At 40.2% G+C, this 19474-nt stretch overlaps 1 protein-coding gene across 1 annotated transcript in view; it reads right to left on the bottom strand.

Annotated features, from left to right (window-relative positions):
- Nucleotides 1-19474, bottom strand: part of MYT1L (myelin transcription factor 1 like) — a 352194-nt gene that overhangs the window by 281707 nt on the left and 51013 nt on the right. The window contains exon 2 of the mRNA XM_067544884.1: nucleotides 11934-12078. The gene's annotated coding sequence lies outside the window, so the exon portion shown is untranslated. The remainder of the gene's footprint in view (nucleotides 1-11933; nucleotides 12079-19474) is intronic.

The following is a 19474-nucleotide window of genomic DNA, read 5'->3' as shown; positions in this document are numbered from 1 at the left end:
ATTGTTAGGCTTCTATGGTAGTTGCAAGTATGAAACCCCTTTTTATTTTGTAATGCCACAAGATGTAAACTAACCTATTAAGTTAGAAAATCACATTTCATTCTTATTAAATTTGAAGTAATTTTCCCTCAGAGACAAGGAGATATTTTGTCTGTGTTTTAGAACTCTGTTTTGTCTCATAAAATATTTGGGCCTACATTAAAAATTCCAGGATACTTTAAAACATAGAACCTGCTAAGATTCCTCTGTTCAAGTCATGGGGACTACTGCAAATGGTTTCAACAGGGCTGGCATTCCACTATCCATGCATGGAGTGGATCCAGCCCAAACCCTTAGGTACGGTAAACTGCCTAAAACTGCTTAAGACCTGCCAGCAGCTAGTCTTAAGATGTTGAGTGTCTCCACTCTCATTGCTGGCTCTAACTATTAACAGTCACATCATTATTTATGTAGTGCCTGACAAAAGTTAAGTTCCAATGTCTATAATTGTCCCCTCGGTACCACCATGCAGAACAACACATGCTGTACAAGCTTGTGCAAAAATATAGGCCAAGATTTTTGAGAATAACTAATGATTTTAGATGCCCTGGTTTTTGGGTATCCAATTTGAGACATCTAAAAGGGACCTGATTTTCAGAATGTGGAGCACAAACCCTTCAAAAATGAGACCCAAAAATTCAGGAATCCCAAATCACTAGTTACCTTTGAACATCTTGACCATGTTATATATTTACAAATACTCTCACATAGTTCTCATTAGTTGTATGTGGAGTAAAGGAATAACAACAAATGTGTAAAAGCCAGCAACTTGAAGACCTTACTCCTTATCTCAGGGGTATCTTGTAGCCAGTGGGAGCTCTGCCTGAGTTAAGAAGATACTGATATATTTGACCCAAACAGAACAATAGAAAATTCAGCCTGGATGCTATTTAAATTACACACAACTTAAAACACATCAAGTTATATTGTAAAAATCTGTATCTTTTGGAAAAGATGATAGAAGTTTCTCTCCATACTTTTTTACATAATAACTGATTACAGACACTGAAATTCCATAAAATTACCAAGGCCATTTTAAAAGTGACATCTAGTTTTCCACTCTGCTGACTACAGCGAGAGAATTGGGAGCTCTGGATATATATGATTGGACTCAACATCTTGAGCAAACAATTGCAGGTGAAAGGTTAAAGGCATTGGTGAGGCCATTTTGAAATTGTGGCCTACAGCTATCAGTGTAGTAAAGCAGGTTAAGTGACCTAGGTATAGTCTTCTGCCAAAACTTTAATTAAGTTAATGCATGATTCTCAGGGGAGAATGTAACCTGTAGCTCATAGCTATTATCTATGCTATTTCAATTGTTTAAAAAATGTGAGTCTCAGTACTTCTGCAGCTAGTTAGCTAAATTCAAAGCAGATTTTGCAACAGCAAAATCTAGGAACAGCATTGATGACACAAGATCTGAGTGTTCAAATTGTCTTCCAGGTTACACCCAAGAAAAGTTTTAAATGTTGCTACTTTTAAACAGCACCCAGAAGTTTGTTAGCATCCTCACAAAACAATTAAGAAGGCAAGACCTTGGCCCCTAAGCTCTTGCAATCTAATGTAGACATTATGAGCCAAAGGTTAAAAAAAAAGCACAGGCTCAATGACCATTTCATTTAGGTGCTGAAATGAAATGGTGATGGGTGCTGATATCTTTGGAGCATCTGGCCCTATGTGGTCAAAGACACAACACCTCAACAAAGAGGGGTTGGGAGCAGAAGGACAGAGGTTACAGTATTAAGATTAAGTAAGTGTACAGCATGTTGAAAATATAAACATTCACATGAATAAGAAAAAAATATAAGTTACAAAACATTATAGTGGATCTTCCTTAACTTTACAGTGTCAGGTGCCAGGATAACATAAAGTAGAGCATGAGAATCAGTGCTGATGAACAGTCTATGGCCATTAAAAAAAAAAATGGTCCTGATGTTTTGCAAATACTTGAGAGCTCCTAAAATGTTGCCTAAGGAAAAATGTTGAATGTGGGAACTTCCCTCCCTCCAAAATTAATAGATGAATTTAAATCTGTGGCACAGTCAAAATGTCCCTGGCTCTATTTCATTCCTCTTGGTTATGGTGAACCTTCTGTCTTCTTGCTCTATTACAAGCACATCTCCCCCTTCCTCTCTGCTGCTCTCCTCCCCACCCCCTATTTTTCTCCTTCAGGCCTTTGCAGTCTTCCTTTTCAATGAATTGTCTCTCTCTCCTCCAGAGTCTCTGTGTGTGTGTGTGTCTCTCTCTCCTCTTCAGCACATTTGTCTGCTTTAGGCCCTCCCTTTTTTTCTCTAAGGTGTCTGCCTCTGCTGCTGCAGGTCTCCCTTTCTCTTCCAAGTTCCCCCACCTCCACTTATCTTGTGTCACATCTGGACCAATGCTGCCACTGTAGCTCGGCTTCCCAGAGCAAGTGACCCACACCAGTGACTTGCTCCTTTGCCTTTCTTCTTTTCCTCTTGGCTTGGCTGATATAGTTTGATTAGCTGGGGTGAGTGAATCCTGTCAGTCAAAATCACCCTCCACACCCCACTCCTACCGTCACTTCTTAAAGGACAACGTTTCTAATCAGCTCCAACCTCAAATAACTTGCTTCCAGAAGGAAATTTTGTGCCCACACCATTCTAGTCACTTCCACATTTTCCATAATGAGTGCTTCCTTTATCACCGATTAAAATACATGATCTTCCAGCGCAGCACCACGAAAGCTAAGCTGTGAATGCTTTTTCTTGCATGCAGACAGGAAGACAAATCAAGTTCTTCAGAGGCAGAGTAATCGCTCTCTTTGTATGAGTATTGCAGTTGAATTTGTGATGCAAATAGATACAGTATGTCATCACAGCTTCTGAAAGTTCCTGAATGAATCAAGGAAGCTCTGGTTACAACACAACTATTATTAGTAACAAGCTAGCAGTCTCACCTTTAGTGCCCTAATTTTCCTACACCAGAGACCAGTTCCCCATATTCTAAATGGGATTTCTTTCTGGAAGGAGACTTATTTCCACCCCTGTTTTTTTCCCCAGTTCCATTTACAGGTTTTGAAAGCTTACATCTTATTCACAACTGTTAGGATCTGGATTAGTAAAACACATGGTAAATCATTTCACACCCTAATCTGTGCTAATTATATCCAAAATGCTCTCAGAAGATAGTTCTCTATGTAAAACAAACGAAAAGGAACAATTCCTTTTGTGTCTAATACATATACCTAAGACCTCTTTTCAGCCATAGCTCAACATCTTGGAGACAACAGTATAGCAAGGAGTTGATTGCTTTAATGCTAATATTTCAAACATCATTATCTTCTGCAACACACAGCAATTCTTGCATATGCTTTAAATTACAACAACTAGTTTTTCATTTTAATGAGCATTTTCCCACTGCTTCCTGACAGTAAATCCCAATAGAAATAGAACAAAAACCTGGATTTTATGAACAATTCCCTTTAGAAAACTTGAAACTCCTGTCTGCTTATCTGATTAGTGCAAAAGACTGACCCAATGTTATCTGGGGAGGAGATGTGGAAATTGGGGACAGGGTGAGAATAGAGAGGGTGGAAATACTTGTGCAGATCTTGATATGAATACAGTTTCTAATCTTAACATCTTGCAGGATCTTTTCCCCATTCTCTGAATGCAGAGGCTTAGATGCTTACTTGCTTAAATATCTCTGAAGCTAATTGTAGGGAAAGAAAAAGGATAAACATGGCCTTGATTGATCAAAAGTGTAGAAGGGGAGTGTAAAAATCTATTCACCTACCATATTTCCTGGGAAAGTGGCATTGTGACATTTAGGTGCTCTTATGAGAATCTGCTGATCTTTAGTTCTGGGTGGAGTTTCTACCAAAATCTGGGGAGGTCTCCAGAAAATTTGCTAATGCTCTTGAAATGTGAGGTCTGACTTGTTATATCTGTTCCTTTAATTAATTCCAACCACTACTGAAAGGAAAACAATACCTGACTAGTAGATGCACGAATGCACAATGGGATAAAATTAACGTAATTATCATATTAATCCACCCATAATTTTGTGTATGCTACTAGGGACATATTTTAAATCAAGCTGTAGCCCAGCCTCTCTGTTTCAGGCAAAAATTACCCCTTCACAAGATGGGCCTCTACCTGCAAATCTCAGTTGTTACATGCACATTAGCTACCTGATTTTTACCTGCCACCAGTTAGTTACTAAATATTACTCCTGCAATTCAATGTGGGTGCAAAAAAACTTTATCCCATTTTCATGGGCGCAAATTGTGCATGCCAAAGTGAGTCTGGGATGCTGAAGGATCAATGCTTAGTGCACATGTGATTTCTTGGCAATGCCTTTACCTGCATGTTGTTATTCTGAGGTCCACAGCTACCTTGTAAGACCCGTAGTGCCTCTTTTTAAATAGAACATCATTTTATCAGCATGACAAAAAGAACACAGCTTGAATGAAGTAAAGAAACACAAGACAGTGTCTAACAACCATGGGCACAACTTTATACTGACACTGCAGTTGCCACTTAATCATAACTGTATATGCTGCACGGGGAATAAAATTAATGGCCCTAATTCAAAAATTCGGGCCTGTCCAGGAGAATCTCTGCTGGGCTCAATAATAGCACACTGCTCCTTTCCAATATTCTTATAAATGTATAAACTTTGGAGAAGGACAGATTATATGTTGTAGAAATTGGCACACCTGCCCGACTGACAGCATAGTATATACTCCCCCAGTCAAGCTTCAATTTACAAGGCAGTGAAGAACATCTGGGTTTCACAGGAGCTCAGATCAGTCAGGCACCAATGTGACAGACAGACACTGCTGTTGCCAGCTAAATATATGAGGAACAAAAATTCCAAATTTTCAACCTCAAACATAGATCTCTCCTTTATGCATGGTTCACATCCTGTTTTCAGATAAGCCACTAGAGGGTGAGACAATTACTAAATTCATAACTTTTGAGCAGGTCTCATTCTATCTAGCAGAGTGTATTGGTGCATGTATTACTGTATACACAGAAGCCAGTGAACCACAAGTGTTAAGAAAAGAACCCTTGGCAGCTAGTATAACTTTGTAGATGCTTCGTATTACACCCAGGAAGGACACTATCATTATATGCCATTATGTAAGTGGAATTATGAGTTTGATGGCCACGCAACAGTGAATTTTCTCAATGTATCACAATTGAAAATTTACTATAATTGCAGAGAAAGATCATCCCAGGGGATTGGTAATAGACCTATCTCCTCCAGGTCACTGATTCGAACACAGACCAGGTTGCTAATGATCAAATGATGTTAGCATCTGATAACTGTTCAATGGCCTACTGTAAGGAAAATGATTTGATAGTCTCATTCTGGTTCCCAGTGAAGCACTGTGCACACATCACTAAAAACATCCATCACATATGGCACTAATTTGCACTTCTCTTAGCACAGGCTTCTGCAGACAGGCCAATAACAGTGTTTCCATTTTATACTGAAAATCCAGCTTTTTAACTGACAAAAATTTCAAACACATCCAACCAAATTCTGATCTAAGAGAAGAGGCCACAATTCCCATTGACTTCAAACGAAGACTTTCCTGTTCACAGTAGGCCTGAATTGTGTCCTCTACATCCAATATACGTGTTGAAAGTACTCGGATATTCAAGACAGGAAATTAATATTTCTAACCAATTTTGGAATGGTGCAACTTCTGTTTATGGTAATACATGTTCATATCCCAGTGTTTGTTGCCATAAAATCCAGTGTAATGAGGTTCCACCCACCACTCTTGTGCCTCCAGCTGGTTAGTCTGGGGAATCAGTCCCAGCGCCCCCATGCATTTGTCTCTCACCTGCTGTTACATCTCCATCTTAGGACCAAGTCTCTCCAAAGCCTACGGCATCCGCTTTATGACACAGCCCTCTGACCATGCCACAATCTGTGCTCTCCCCCCTCCGGGGGATTCTGCAGTCCCAATCTAGCCACTTCATTCAGTGGCAGCTGCAGTTCACTGACCTCAGGGATCTCAGCTGCTCCTTCTCCAGTGCTAGCCACTGCTCTGTCCAAGGTGCCAACCTTCCTCGGTCTGCGGGGACACCAGTCTTCCCTTCCCAAGCTCCTGGGAGTGACTGCCCTTTCTGCTTTCTGCCTATAGGCCTCCTCAGCTCTGATTGGCTGTTCCTAGAGCAGCCTTCCTAGGGCTTTATTAACCCTTTCCAGGCTAGGAATATCCTCCCCCTCAAGTCTGCCACCTGCGGAGGTAGATGCCTCAGGCTGCTCTGAGATGTCTCCTTAGAATCTCTCGCTGTTTCATTGCCTATGTCTACACTTGCCGCCAAATTCAGTGGCAGTTGATGGGAGATACGCAAGCTACATAGAGTAGCTTGCATATCGCTCGTCGACTTCCTAACTCCTACTTACTGTGGTGTCTTCAGTTTGCTGCATCAATAGGAAATGCGCTCCCATCGACACAGCATTACTCCACCTGGTGGAGGTGGATTACTAGCATCAATGTCTTGGTCAATTGAGCCAGTCTCCACTTCTGCTCAATCGATCCAGATAAATCGATCTGACGGCGGCAAATCAGTCAAGACATAGCCTCAGTTTCCCTTAACCAGACACCCAACTCCTCCTTCTCCTTCACAGCCTCCCTAAGCTCCTTCCTCAGGTGTGCCATGTCCCCTTCTGCCCTTAGCTGGGCTTGCTCCACCACTGCCAATTTGGCTTGCAGTTCCTGTTGCACATCTAGCACCCCTTCATTCAGTGTCTGGACCCTCTCAGTAGCCTGTTTGGTAGCTACTAACCTCCCCTATAGCTCTTTTACCAGGCACCCTGGGTCTCCTCGCATCCTTTCCTCTAGGGTCTGAGTCCCTAACACACCCTGTGCTGCTTCGGTGTGCATCCCCTTGTCTACCTGGGCTTTCTCTGTTCCAGTCCCTTTCTCCATCACCTGCTTAACATCCCTTTCTAGACATGGGAGATGACTTCCAGCCAGGCCCATGGTCATCATGGCCACCTCCTTCTGGACTGTCCCTGACCTAACCTGGTTTCCAGGTCTTTCTTTTTTACCCCACCTCTTCCTAAGGGGGCAATAACTTTTTATGTGGCCCTCTGCATAGCATCTGAAACACCTCTTTGGCTTCCCATTGGCCATGGGCTTCTCTTTCTCCTGCTCAGCCCCTTCCCTAGGGCTAGCCTTAACTTTCCAGCTCAGGTAGGGGCACTTCCTTTTTTGGTGCCCCTCTTGCCCACAGGCCCAACATGCCCATCCTCTTCTCATTCTTCTCACAGGTGGGACTTCCTTGGACTCTCTGTCCTTTTCTTTCCCTGGGTGGGGCTTTTGTCCCTGATCCCATTAGGGACACTTCCTCCTCCAGGGTCCCTGTTGTCCACAGTCATAACAAGGCGCCATTTCAGCCACCAGTCACCTGACCCTGGTCTCTTGCTTCTGGCCTCGCTCCCCACAGTCTCTATGGATTTCCACACTCAGCAGCATGAACATGTATAGCTGCTGCTTTGCCTGCTGGGCCATATAGACCTGCAGGTATTCCTGTGCTTCTCACTGTTTTTGTTGGGCTTTGGGTGCCTGCCAGAGCAGAACCTAAAGTCACCCTTCCTGTGTGACAGCCCCTTTTGGCAGGGGTTGTGTCCTGGGAGCACGCTTAAGCTCTCCGTAAAACAGGCTTCTGCTATTTGTGGCTCCATAGTCTCTCCACCCCTCTGCTGGGCAATCATTCCCACAGTCTTCTATCCTCCCCTTATATCAGGCGTAACTGTGTGCCCGCATTCTCCACCACTTGTAACAGGGTTCCACCCACCAGTCTTGTGCCTCCTGCTGGTTAGTCTGGGGAATCAGCTCTGCAGATCCCAGCACCCCCACACATTTATGTCTCACCCACCATTATGTCACCGCCTTAGGATCCACGTCTCTCCAAAGTCTGTGGCATCTACTTCATGACACAGCCCTCCGGCTGTGCCACAATCTGTTCTCTCTTCCCCTTCTGGGGGATTCTGCAATCCCAGTCTAGCCACTTCATTTAATGGCAGTCGCAGTCCACTCTCCGACCCTTAGCTGAGGGCTCTCAGCTGCTCCTTCTCTGGAGCTAACCACTGCTCTATCCAAGACACTGACCTTCCTCACCAGTCTTCCCTTGCCAAGCTCCTGGGAATGACTGTCCTTTCTGTTCTCTGCTGGCTGCCTATACAGTGCCTTCTCGACCCTGATTGGCTGCTCCTAGTGCAGCCTCCCTAGGGCTTTATTAACCCTTTCCAGGCTAGTGTGGGGCAGCCACCCCACCACATCGAGGTTATACATTAGGCCACATTTTGTGATTTTTTACAATACCCTCCACTGAGAGCAGTAAGCAGCTGCACCAGCCCAGGAAGTCCATGACAGATTTTGCATCAGCAGGCAAAATTCCTCCCAGAGTCCTCTAGCATGCAGGGTGAGTGCATGATCAGCACCATCCCTTTGAAAGCTGCCCCCTCTGAGGACAAGTGATGGAAAGGGAATGGCACTGACTCTTTCCCAGCTATCTTCCCTCCTTTATGATGCCTTCTACTCTTAGTACTGATGATAGAGAAGTCCCTGTGCTCTGCTGAGTGAGAAAACTAAGGCTGTTCCCTTAGCACTTACAAGAGAGATCGTTGGTGAAAAGATACAAGGTCTAGGGTAATCTAGCCCACTATAAGGTATCATAAGGTCTGGGAAATATTTTGCTAAAATTATTTTGCCATTGTTATTGTCATTGAATTTACTGAGTCGTACTGAGTCACTTTTTAAAATCTTTATTTGCAGACAATCAGTACATTCACTGAGTGACTAGCATCCCAGCCCCGCAGATACACCTCCCAAATCAGGGTGGATTTGTATCCAAAGGGCAGTGTGGAAAATCTTATCTAGCTTTTACTCTGGCTGTACTCATTCTGTAAATAAATAGAGAATTTATATGGGTGGTGCTGCCCATCAAGGATCTTTCATAGACACAAACATTTGGAAACAATGTTTTCAAGAAAATTGACAGGATTTATTAATTCTCAAGACATTTCCATTCTTTTCCCTTCATGGGATGCTCTGGCAGTTGTATAACTATTTCTAAATTAGTGGGTTACAGTTGTTTACTGTATTATTGATTAAATTATTTAGAGACACCACTTCAAGATTTTTTAAATCATATTTTACGCTGCTTGTGAGGGGCATCTGTACTTCCTTATTTCCTAAGGCAATTATTTTTATTTCATTCTATGCTTCATATTTATTCATATATATTTTCTTTGATTTACAAAAAAATTAACATTTAAAAAGGGGACAAAACATGTTTTAAAGATGCCACTGACAAGTTTGTGGGAACAAAGAAGTTCTATAATCTGTAAAGATTAGAAAACAGGCTAATTTAAAGGAGGCACGCTATGAACCTGAAATTCTGAAATAATGGAACAAAGTGAAGTAACAACAGGTAAACTAGAAAATTGCACAGGAACAAGTGAAAATGTGATTGATAGGTGTGCTATGCCAACCTGTATCTTCAATATAGTTTTTCCAAGATACACTTGCTCTCACTATTAGCTTTAGAGAGAATGATGCAGTTGAAAGACAAAGACACTGAAGCAACATAATGAAGGAGATGTGATATATTTACTATCAGGGAATATCACAAGGAATGTACCAGTGATTAGAATCTTTACAAAAAACAGAAAGTTTCTCGCTCACTCTCTCTAAAAAATTTTCAGTAGTGAAATGGGAAGTTCACTTTGATGCACACATAAAAAAAGTCAACACATACAAAAAATGTGAAAAGCAGCTATTTTACTTAGTCTCTTCTAGTATCTCCCTTTGTTTAGTAAATCCATATGCTGAATGGTTAATAAATACCAAAAACTCAAGATAGGCTATTGAGATTTCGTTTTAGTTAGATATGCATATATGAACTCAAGAGTAGCACAACCAGAGAACGAAGATTTGCCTTCCAGGAAAAAAAACCTCAATGATCCATTAGATATTTTTCATGCTTAACTTCTATGATTCTACTCTCTCATTAAGTGATAAATACTTGGGGATATATTTGAAACCTGGCTTTGTGTGTGCACAGAAACACATGTGCTTATATTTGAATCAGTACTTACCATATGCAAACATCTGCTGAAGATTCTACCACCTGCTTGTCCTTAGTAGCATAACTGTTGCTTATTCAAAAACATTAGACCAAAGGATACGTGTCAGAGCTGAGCACATAGTCCATGATGTTTGTAAACAACTTCATTTTCTTCACAAAACACATTTTTTCTTGCTTAGCCATATTATATCTAAAAGGTTTAAATCCTATTTCTCAGTTAGGAGTTGCCTTTTAACTTGGGCTGCTTCATGTTACTGAGTCAATCCCTCTGTCACAGGGTGCATAGACCCCTTCCCTCCAAGCTGGCTTAGCAACCAAGGAGTTAATACAGCAATCACAAGCCAGCCAGCACTGACTATAGCAGCTGGGTGAGTAAAAGAGTTGAGAAGCACAGGGGCAAGCAGGCTGGAGAAGGGAAGTCCTGCCAGCAAGCAGGTGAGAGGCCACGCACGGACAACACCCCAAAGAAGGTATGACTGGATTTACAGGCTGGAGAAGCTCACAGGACCACGGGAGATAGGAAGGAACTCAGTCCACAGCAGGATGAGGTGTTGAGGATTGATTCCACCTGCCCAGTTTAAGGGCCCTGATCTGGAATCCAGTGAAATGGGTGAGCCTTGGTTTGCCTACTAATCCCTCAGAGACTTAAGAACTAAAGGGGTTTCTAGACCCTGTAAGGACCAGGATGAACTAACCCCACCAAATAGAAGAAGAAACATGTATATCCCAGCGGGACTGAGACTAAGACCCTTTATAGCTCAGAACAGCACTACCACAGGGACTCTGGCAAGAGGAGCTGACTGACCCCTGTGCCAGACCAAGTGGACTCTGTGACCAGAGAGGGCATTGTCGCATTAGCACACCAGCTCCCAGCTTCCTTAAAATGTTCCCTTCTTTTTAGCTCATAATTGACATTTGCTGCAAAGCATTTTGTGATGCTCCAGGTGACAGACATGACAGAGAGATAAACTCTGTTGTATTGCAATATCCATTCTGAAAATCTGTATGCAAGGCCACTTTAAAGGTAAAACAAAAGCCTAGCTTCCCAGATTCTAGACTGGTTACTGAGCTTTGCCCGAGCGATCATAACCTCCTTTGCCTGCTACAGTTGCCTCTATAGAACTAGGGTGGGTATTAAAATATCTTTAAATATCTGTCTGTTTCACAGAGTCAGCATGCCAGGTTCCTGGATAATGGTCGAAACCCAGAGTTACACAGTAGGGAATCCTGTCATAATAGCACTGTCCACCATCACCAACTGATATTGCTGTCAGCAATAGTTCCCTGCAGGGGGAAGGGGAGTGCAATTAAAAAGGAGGCATTGGGAGAACAAATATATATATAAATAAATAAATAAACAACCAGAATCTGAACGCCATAGTCTATCAAAAATACTGCATACAGGGTAACATTAGCAAAGGGAGAAAATGAAACACAGGGGCATTATCTTAAGTCTGGATTGCTAAGAGAAATTCAGAATGCATCAAAACTGCATCTTTTGTGCATGTAAATATATTATTATATATTTATGTAATGTTTACCTAGCTCCTAACAGGTGTCGTGAGGATTAATTAGTTAATGTTTGCAAAGTAGTCTGAAGATTAAATACATTAGATAAATGCTAAATGTGTGTCTTTTTTGGACCTGATCCTGCAATCTTACTCAGACAAAATTCTCTGTGGTTTCAATGTGATTTTTGAATGAGTAAAGTCTTTGGCTTTTATTTATTTATGTTTGCAGCCAGGGTTTTCTACCTAATTCATGAAAGCAAAATACAAAAAATAAAGAGCTGAATTAGCTTCAGGCACTTACAATAAAAGTGAGGCTTTTGGAGTGTTGACCCACAGTACAGGCCCACATGAAAAGGGATCCCTTACTGCACTGTGTGGACTGCCATATGGGGATGGATTAGCAGTAGAGCTGTGTGAATAATTGATCTTTCAGTTTGCTGGCCTTTCTGGAAAAAAAGGGGGAAAAAATCATTTCAGGTCAGCCTAACATGAAAATTTTTCAAATTTCTTAGCTTGCCAAAAAGTAAAAAAGAAAGTTTGTTTCAGATCAAACAAAATAGTTTGTTCAACCCCAAAGAAAATGTTTCCTTTTGTTTGAAGGCTTGGTTTTTTTATTATTATTATTTTTTTATTTTTAAATAAAATTGAAGTAAAAAGTTGTTTTATATTGCAAAATCACAATGTTTCTTGTTTTTAAAAAATTAGGTCTTTTTGTTGTGGTTGTGGTGTTTTTAACTGAAACAATTTGGTGAACTAGACATGAATTCATGAAATGTCCTGGTTGACCTGAATCTGCATTTTTCTGGAGATAAAAAAAAGAGTTTTGGTCAAAGACTTTTGCCCAGATCTAAGTAAGAATAATCTCTCTAGGACCTCTACTACTTTTCCAGAGCTGGTTGGTGGGGAAAGGGCAGGATGGGAGTGGGCAGAGCCTTGAGACAGATCCTTCCTTGAATCACAGTTTGGTGTCTAGTCTGCTTCTGGAGCACATGGTGAAACACACACACACACACACACACAACATGGCTTTTTGAAGTGTCAGAAAGCACCGAATTCTCAGTGTTTTCAGAAATGAAGTGACTGCCAAGGTCACTTCTCAATGAATCATGTGATTCAGAGTATTGAAAAGCAAAGTTATTCTTCAGGAATTAGGACACTGATGAATAGCAGATAGAAATGCAAAAGAACATTTAGTAACTATCACCAGAGACAGCATAATCTAATGCTCTGTCCGTGGAAGTAGGATCCAGACTCTCCTAATTTCTAATCCTATCTTGGATATTGACTTCTTATGTGGATTTAGTTTCTCATTTAGTAAAATGTGGATTTAGTTTCTTCACTTAGTAAAATGAGGACAGCAATACTTACCTACAAAACATGGATGGAGTGACAATCAGTTAGTTAATGGTTGGGAAGCATATTGAAGATTAAAAGTTCCACCATATATGAGTGCTAAATATTACATGAAAGTGAGTAAAATAAACATTTAATCAATACCTACCTGTAGCATCTAGCATCTGTTTTTTTCTGGGGGAGGGGATGTTGCCTACCTCAATAATATGCAATAAAACTTCTATACCTGACCCAAACTACTATAAATTATATTTTAATTAAATCTGAAGTAGGACCCTCATAATTTCAAAAATACTGCTTTATTATTTTAATTTGCTAGGGTCATGTCTCCATCTCTATAATCATTTTGGGATATAATCATTTTCTGTTGTCTTATTCATGGAGTAAGGTACTACTTAGCCTTCATATAGGTTGCAGAATCTAGCTCTATCTGAATAACAAAAGGCCACTTAAAGCTAATTCACATACTAATAAAGCTTTAGGACTAGATTCTGACATTTGTACACATTGCATCGTACCTCATCCCAGTGAAGTCAGTAGAACTACTCCCTGAGTAAGGTACTATCAATTCCAGATTCTGATACCTTATACATAATTAATAACACCTAGTAGTAAGGAGTGACTCAACCAGATTAACAATATTGGAATCCAGCTCAAAAGTGAGTAAAGGAGGCAGAATTTTGCCCTTACTAAATAAACAATGATCAGTATAGACCACCATTTATAATTCTTAATTCATTATGCCAACACGCAGTAAACAATGTACTGAACTATTTCAATGCTAGCCAACATTTATCTTTCATGTAATGAAAACCATGGGTCAGAAATCCGGAATTTTAATTATCTCAAGAACAGTGTCAGCAGACAAGCTGAAGTACACAGCATCAAACTACAAGTCTGCAAAGAGATGAAAATTAAAGAGGTGGCATGAGTGTGAAAAAACTTAAATGGCTACTTTAAGTACTTAAAATTTCTCTTCTCTGCTTTCAACTTCAAGTATCTGTGAAGTGTCATAAATATTTATTGTGTTTACTGTACACAGAAATTCCTCAAATATATTTCAGTTTAGATGTGTATATGTGGTTTATTCGACAGCCTTGGGTCTCAGTCCTGCTCTTGAAAATATGGGCACGCATTGTTGTGTACCTTGCCAAATTGGCTACTATCCGTATATGTACTTACACAGTAACTGAGTTTACAATACATATAGCTTTGAGTGCCGTATATACATATATGAAAGCAACACCAAAAACCCTTAGACAAAAGCAGAAACTAACAGATATATATAATATGGTATATATAATACACTGACTTAAGGCTTGTCTACACTTACAGTACTGTAATGGCATAGCTTCGCTTCTCTAGTGCTTAGCGAAGACACTACCTATGCCAACGGGGGAGCTTCTCCCATCATTGTAGGTACTCCACCTCCTCGAGAGGCAGTAGCTATGTCAAAAGGAGAAACACTCCTGTAGACATAGCCCTGTCTACACAGAGAGTTAGTTTGGTATAATTCTGTCACTCAGGGGTGTGGATTTTCCAAACCCTTGAGTGACGGACTTATACCGACATAAGTTCGTAGTGTAGATCAGGGTCTATTAGATGTATGTGTTCTCTACTACATGGAATATGTTAGATCTCCGCATGTGTGCATCTTGTGGGCTTCCCTTGTTAGGAATGGGCCCATTTTACTACCTGCTGCATAAACGGATCTACTCCTTTAGCTGACTGAGCAGAGGCCTGTGGTTTTTGGCACAAATCTGTAACTATGTACCAGGGACCATGGTTTTTAGCAAACTGCATATATGTGTTTACTTCAGAAACTGGGAATTTCTCTCAGCTCCTAATTGGGTACATCAGCCATAGCATTATCTACTCAGAAGAAGACAAACTCTTTGTCTTAGACACCGATAGGGCAGCTGATTTGGGCTCATGGAGTTCGAGCTGCGATGTTGTTTAATTGCGGTGTAGATGTCCAGACCCAGGAACGTCTACATCACAATGAAACAGCCCTGCAGCCCAAGCTCCATAAGCCCAAATTAGCAGGCACAAGCCAGCTGCAGGTGTCTAACTGCAGTGTGAACATACCTAAATAGGTTTGCTGCTCCACAGCATTTCTAACTCTCCTGCTCTCTCCCTTCTAGCAGGAGACTTCTCCCAAAGAGTTCAAGATCCATCTATCTTATTGTTATAATCCAGTCCTTACATTTTAATCACCTTCCTATTTGCAAGGGTGATCTAAACAAGTACAGCATCAATTACTTAACCAACAGAGGCAACACTTACAAAAACACTCATATCACAACTGGTTAAGCTGGAGTGAAGGCTGAGAAACCATTTCCAACTTAAAAGGAAGAACCAAAGAACACAGGTTAGAACAAACAAACACCACAAAGTCAGGAAATTATAAGATAATGTTAAAAGGAAAATAAATGTTTTAACATCTGGAAAGTCAAAGTTAAAGTACCATATAACCATGCCAACAGTAGCCCCACCTCGCTCAAGCACTATTCAGATGACAAGTTAAGATGACGGAGAGTAGAACTGGGGAAAAAAATGGTTTTCCTGTCTTGTGAGAATTGTTGAGATTTCAAACATTTTCCCCATCTTGAATTGGGACAAAAAGTTGAAATCTGGAAAAATTTCACAAATCAATAGTACAAAAAAATTGGATGGTCAATCAAAATGTTTTGTTTCAATAATTTCAACGTATTTCATGTCAACTTTATTTTCCCCCTTATTCTTAATATGAATGAACTAAAATGTCAGAACCAAAAGGAATTCTGAACCAAAACCCACCCCCAAAATTTTCATTTAAAAATGTTGGAAAAGGATTTTTTGACAGTTTCAAATATTGCTTCAAGTCATGAGATTCATCAAAACTGACCCGTTCTCACAAATAATTTCAGTTTCAACTAATTGGCATTATCTGATAGAAAAAATGTGTCATCAGAAAATTCTCAACCAGTTCTAATGGAGAGAAAATGGGAGACAAGAGCAAGACTTTACTTAGAGGGTAACTGGCTATAGAAGAAGGTTGGCAGCAGAGAGACCCAGAGATTCACTTCACCAGAGCTCTCTGAGATCAGTGGAGCATAGAGGGGATACTTTTGGTGGAGGAGAAGTGGGGAGGGGTTATCTTCCATTATAAGCCGAACTAACTTGGAGGAAGCTAGCAAGTCACAGGGCTTGACTCCTGATGGGAGTCCCTAGGTGCTACCACAATAACAGTGGAGCACTCCATGATATGGGATGGTAAAGGGAGCAACAGAAGTGATGAGCCAAGGAAGAAGATAACAATATCTCTCAAAGAAAAGCAAGTCTGACATATTCCATCCAGTAGAGGGCAATGTTGCATATACATACAAGATAGAATATTATACACTTACTGCCCAAAATTATAGAATAGTGTGAAATGTGAATGCAGTTTGCAAATGGGGTGACCAGATGTCCCAATTTTATAGGGACAGTCCTGATATTCAGGGCTTTTTCTTATATAGGTGCTTATTCCCCCAATCCCCTCCACCCGGTGTCTTGATTTTTCACACTTGTTACCTAGTCACCCTATTTGCAAAGTCAATTATATGTTAAAAACAAAACAAAAAAGAGCCCAGTTTCCTATGCAAAGTTTCAGTTTTGTTTGTTTACATCTGCTAACTAATCCAGCTATAGAGACATTTCTATTCAGTCCAATACTGCTCTCATTGAAGTCAACACTCCCTTTTTCCTCAGTGATGCATTAATCCTTTAGTCTCTTTCCACTTCAGTTATAAGCAGCACAAGATAAGTTCATATATTTTTTCATAGCTTACAAAGCCAGAAGGGATAATAGTGATCATCTAGTCTAACTTCCTGTATAACACAGGCCATAATATTTCCCTGAATTAATTCCTGTTTGAACTAGAGCTTACCTATTAGAAAATCTTGATTTGAAATTAGCCAGTAACAGCAAATTCACCACAACCCTTGGTCTGTTATTCCAATGATTAATTACTCTCACTGTTAAAAATTTGGATCTTATTTCCAGTCTGAATTTGTGTATTATCAGCTTCCAACCATTGGATCTCATTAGACCTTTGTGTGCTAGACTGAAGAGGCCAATATCAAATATTTGTTCCCTATGTAGATACTTATACACAGTACTTATAGACTGTGATCAAGTGACCCCTTAATCTTCTCTTTGTTAAGCTAAATAGATTGAGCTCCTTGAGTCTATCACTATAGGCATGTTTTCCAATCCTTTAGTCATTTTTGTGGATCTTCTCTGAACCCTCTCCAATTTATCAACATTTTTCTTGAATTGTGGACACCAGGACTGGCCACAGAATACCAATAGAGGTCACATCAGTGCCAGATAAAGAGGTAACCTCCCTACTTCTATTTGATGTTCCCTTATTTAGGTATCCAAAGATCACATTAGCCCTTTTCGCCAAAGTGTCACACTAGGGGATAATGTTCAGCTGATTAGTCACTATGACCCCAAGTCTTTTTCAGAGTCAGATTCCCAAGATGATGAGGGACTGTAAGTATGGACTACATTCTTTGTTCCTGGAGGGGCAGTGGGAGGGGAGACAGTCAGTACAAGTGACTTGTAAGTACTTGCTGCCCACCAGCCAAGTTACCGAAAATATATTGAAAATTCCTGATCATTAGATTGAGTGTCATGTCTATCTTGGAGGTGAAAATGAAGACTAGCCTCCTGCTTTCTGTACAAAGGAACTGATAATAAGCCATCTAGTTTACTAAAGTTTTCTTCCGCTTCAGCTGTTTGCATCTCATTCTGTACTTCTGGGAAGACTGCACGTGGTAAATGACGCATGGCTTTTTTTTCCAAGACAGACATATTTGGAGATCCACTTTGTCCCTGAAACATATTCCTTGTTCAATGTTGGTAAAAATTTGGAAGCTCTGCTCTAAGAACCAAATCCATATACATTTCTAGAAACTGAAAGGAAGCACTAAGAGAACATTGTCACCATCACTGGCAAAACTAGACACTGAGAGAAATTGTTGGGAGGCTTCCAAACACGTAGGCCTATTTCCTGTAAACAACTCATGCCTGTTCAAAGAAACCTGTAATACAAAATATATTTCTATAGAAAAACTTGCTGGTCAGAGGACAGTATGAATTTATACCTTGTGTTGTATTTTCCTTCATTCTATCCACTAAGTCTATGAATAAATTATCTCCATGACTGCTGGATCTCCAAAGCTCTGCAAGCATTCTGGGCTTTATAACCAAGAAAATTTCCCCTCTCCAGCTGAACTAGTGCCCTTTTCCTCCCACAACACTGATACCTTCATCTTCCACCTCTGGTCAGATAGGAAAATAACTCCAGCCCAGCAGCTTGATCAACTCCTAATGGCTGCAGTCCTAGATAGGTTATATTTTTAAAGGGGAACTTGATTGCATAATATCCATGTTATTAATTAATACAAAAGTTTTTAATATACAATTTAAACCTAATTTTAGTTGACACTTTCTTGTTAAGGAGGAAATTCTAGTGATGCAATTTTGTGCTAAAATGTAGAAGAGTTTTCTGTAGACTGTTCCACGAGCACAGTTGTGCATAATTTTCAAGGTAACTTGAAACCATCGAAAACACACTTGACTTTGGGTTTCATTACAAAGTTGGAACTCAGACCATGTTCATTGAAATGTCTGCTAATGTTCCTGATGCTTCAAGCAAACCTAGGTCCAGTTTTGTGCTAACCTGGGCCAGCTAATGGTTTTCTATTTAAATTTTGAAATTTACAACTGCACGTTATTTCTCAGTAAAAGCAGGTGAAACTCAGAACTCTCACTTTAAGATTTTGGATTAATTCAAATTCGAAATTTAGTGTGAAACTCAAGGGAAGAAAATTTGGTAATACCTGAAAATTCTTGACAATTACAATTAATGTTGATGGGGAAGAGAGGCTGTTGGATTTATACTCTGCCACTCATATGTCGTGACATAGTACTCCAAAATGTTGTGTATATAGTACAAATAGATTTTCATGAAAGTCTTCTCAATTTAAAAAATATATATATTTTTCACATCTCAGTTCTTCTTTCCCCCAATACCATCATATAAACTAGACATAGAAAAAGATTTATTAGATTAATTGGTTCATCCTGCTGCCAAAGCAAGGTTGTATCCTATGTTTCCAAATCATTTCACTAGCCCGATGTGTTAGCAATTCCACCTTTTCCTTTAGGACACTATTCCTCAGTTTAATTCTAATAGGTCTGTTGAGAAATATTTTCTGACCCTAAATTTTCCTTAACTTTATGCTATTACAAAGGCTATGTTTATACTGCCTTGCAGTTTGGATCATGGGGGTGTGAATAGCAGCATGCACCAAAGTGCTGTGCTATAACTCCCCCATGTGGATGCTGTGGATACAAACTAAAAGGTTCACATTAGTGTAATCCGGTTTGAAGTGGACTCCATTAATGCAAACTAGGGACCTTTTAATTCACACCCACAGCATCCACACAGGGCA

This window comes from Emydura macquarii, unplaced genomic scaffold (assembly GCF_026122565.2).
Source record: "Emydura macquarii macquarii isolate MOO-44397 ecotype Brisbane River unplaced genomic scaffold, CSIRO-AGI_Emac_v2 contig_1027, whole genome shotgun sequence".
Classification (NCBI taxonomy): Eukaryota; Metazoa; Chordata; order Testudines; family Chelidae; genus Emydura; species Emydura macquarii.
This window is presented reverse-complemented; position numbering and strand designations above follow the sequence as displayed.